Genomic DNA, 3,659 nt, shown 5'->3' with positions numbered 1-3,659 from the left:
GGACTTCTTGAATAAATTATTTGGGTTTCAGGGCTAGGTTGCTGGTAAAACAGAACTTTTAGAGTAACTCTTGGTAAAAAAATGTTTTAAAAAATCGGAGTCTGGGAAGGGCACTGGATTTGGGGGGAGAAAAATCAGAACTGAGAAAACTGGGCCCTCGTTTGTGAAAGGACATCAAACATGCAAGTCTGTATAGCAGTAGAGTCAAGTTGGCACTCGTCAAATGGCTTTTCATAGGACTTGAAATTCCCTCCAATGTCCCTGCGTCTGGGTGTTTTCAAACCCACATGGTCCATTTGGTTGGATTTGTTCATTGACCTTATTGGTGTGACAGTTCAAGTATATGTTTATAACCAATCAAAGTCTGGTGCTTACCAAAATCAATGTTGAGGATATGGTCTTGACAATGTCACAAATACATTCTGTTAGGGTTTGGAATTGTGATCTAACCTATATCTGACTCTGCAGATCTGAGTTATTCAGCTCTGGTAGTTAAGTCATTTTGCATTACCAAAGTGTCTAATTCAATATCCATATTTCCATAACTTAGTATACCAGAAAAAGATCAAGTATCTCCCAATAGATGCATCAAATTCATGAGACCATTAATAGGAGGACTTCCTACCAGGTTTGGAAGCATTTTGCAGAATTCAAGCAAACATGCTTCCTTAGAAAACCAGACCCACAAGCTTTTGTACAGCGGAAGGCACCTCACATCTCAAATCATCAATAATTCATTTGAGTGTTTTTTTCCCACGACTGGAACAAGCTTCCAGAACAAACTGAACTCATTGATGGGCATTAAAGTTTTACTTCTTGATTTTTTAATCATATTTTTTTCAGGCCTAACTTGTATTAATCTTGATGTTCAATAAGACTTCCTGAATAAGAAAAGCTGCCTCAACTTTTGAATGAAACCCCAGTGTTTTCAGAGTCAAAATTTGTTTTTTATTCTCATGGAAATTAGACTCTTGTGTTCTGCGTCTAATTTATTTATGCTTGGGCAGCATGAGCATTAGAAATTCACATGAAAACAATTCTGTACACATTGTTGAATATAAAGAATGATAAGCTGCTTGAGAAGATGGAGATATAATATCTTGTACAGTAGAATGCATTTCTAAATATGATTCATCTCATATTTTAAATTCTATATTGATCAATCAGTGATCCCAATAATGTCAAATAACAAGCAATTGAATGGGAATGTGACGGACATTATATAAGGATGAAGAAATCGTGCTTAAACATCCCAATAATCAATCTAAAAACACACCCAAGGCAGTAAAAGATGCAAGCAACACTGACACTGGCAGCAATTACCTCCAAATGTGAGCCCCATGTGTGCTGGAGTCAAATCTGACAGCAAATGTGTTAAAAGATTATGCAAACTTTAATATTTCAGGATTTACAGAATACATTTCCTGCAAGTTATTTCATGTGAGCCTTCTCTATTCTGGTCCTTTAATGAGCTTTCCTTCATTGCCATGAGACTTGGGGATTGTCAGACTTTGAAATGAAATTAATAAGTAATAATGCAAAAACTTTGGAAACTTGTTTTGTTGCCCTTCAGAGGCTAATTGGTGGCTGTTTTGGAGGCTAATAGGCAACCCTGTTTACAATACAGTTGTTGTGATGCCTGAGGCAAGTGAATTATTATCAGGAGCATTTGTACTCAAGGTTTTGCTCAGGGTTGATTCACCTGGCCAGCTCCTTTAACTCCCAACTAATCTGAAAGGGCAGCTGAGTCGGTGGCACAACGCTTCCAAATATGAACATTTATATACCACTCTGGCACCAGTGCTGAACTAGAGCTGTATACGTGAAAATAATATAAAGACTGAATTGAATTTAAAACATCAGAGTTACTTTGTGAATTTTAGGTGATTGAAAATAAACAGGCAAATTCCAGTTGCATTTAAAAACACAGCTGGCAGTCAAATATTTCACATTTTGCGACTCATTGACGCACAATAATCTACTCTATAACATGAGGATAATTGAGTAGGTCTTTCCCATGCCTTAGAAATAATTGGTGAAGTTTCTAAAAAAAAAACACAATGATTTGGGTTTCAACAAAACAAATTGTGTACAGTACACTAGTTACATAACTTACCAAGGTAACCTACCTGACATACTCTTTATGAGACACCTTAAAAAGACATAAAGAAGTAAACATTGACTATCACGTTTTTCCCTTCTCCAGAGACCCATTTCATGAAAAAAATAAAATCCCTGTGACCTTTAAGAAAGTCCTCTCTTCAGTGCGCTCCATTTTAAATCATCTGACTTCAACACCACAAAAACAACAAACTAGAGGACATAGTACCAACAGCATCATATTTAGTCACTAATTGCAACTAGCAAAGCTAACACATTTAAAGTCTTTGGAGGGATAAGTTGATCTGGCAGAAAACAATAATTACAAATCGACCATTTTCTAAACCCATCCCAACATTAGCATGAATCAATATGAGCGATGCAATTTGAAATGGGGTTATTTTTTCTTAACTCTGTTGGGGGACGAAAATGAGAACAAAGGCTTATAAGCAAAGGCTAACAGTCAAAATGTTGTAACCAGCTAGCTAAATGGTTAACAATGCTAGCAGTGTTCGAGACGGTCCAAAAGCATGATAGCTAGCTTAGTTGGGTCCATGTGTTAGCTCATTCTGGAAACACCAGAGTGTGTCACTGTCCATCAAGTCAGCACAAACTTTGTTCTAGACTCTCAAACAGCAGAGACATTGTTGGCATCAGCTGAATCATGCTGAGTGATGTCATAATGATGTTGGCCACACATAGACGTCCTCAAAGGTTTTTATTTCAGACTAAAGCACATAGGTTTACTATGTTTGAGCAACAGAAACATTTTGGCAAAGCTAGCCTGTGTGGATGCTTGTACAGCACTAATCAGTAATTACACTGCCAACCAGTAACGAAAAGATAACCCCATCGCCTCAACACATCAACATCTACTTTGCCATCATTTCCCTGGCATTTCCTTTGACAAATTAGATTGCAATTCAGCACGGCTCATGATGCTACTCAAGTGGCAATAGAGCGGCATTATGAATGGCGGTCATTCTCCTACTAAAGACTCTTCAATCCCCATCACAGTGAATATTATCTCTGACAAAGTGTCCTTGGTACTCACAACGCTTCTCAAATTTCCTGTTTGTCATTTATGTGGGGAGCACATTTATTTTAGTAACTAGCTCTGTACTTGGATAAATCATTCACATAAATGAGTCGTCCAAGCGTTGTTCGGCCTCAAAGTTAGTATTGATGTTAATGAGGCGGAAGAATTCATCAAAGATGTTGGAGCTGCTGAATTGGTTTCCATTGAAAAGACCCTCCAAATATTCATATAGCTCACTCTCCTTGAATCCTAAACAATCACAATGCATCCATATCTCCCTCTATTCCAAGCCAATTGTAAATGAACTTGAGCTGGTCTAGTGCTTTTCCAGTCTTCTGACTACTCAAAGTGCTTTTTACACCATAGGTCACACCTATCCATTCACACCACATTCACACACTGATGGCAAAGGATGCCACGTAAAGTGTCCATCAGTATTAACTAATCAATTCATACATTTCATACACCCCTAAAGTAGCAGCGGATGCAATTTTGGTGTCTTGCCCAAGGACACATCGAC

Source organism: Labrus bergylta, chromosome 20 (assembly GCF_963930695.1).
Source record: "Labrus bergylta chromosome 20, fLabBer1.1, whole genome shotgun sequence".
NCBI lineage: Eukaryota > Metazoa > Chordata > Actinopteri > Labriformes > Labridae > Labrus > Labrus bergylta.
Note: the sequence above shows the minus strand (reverse complement) of the source record.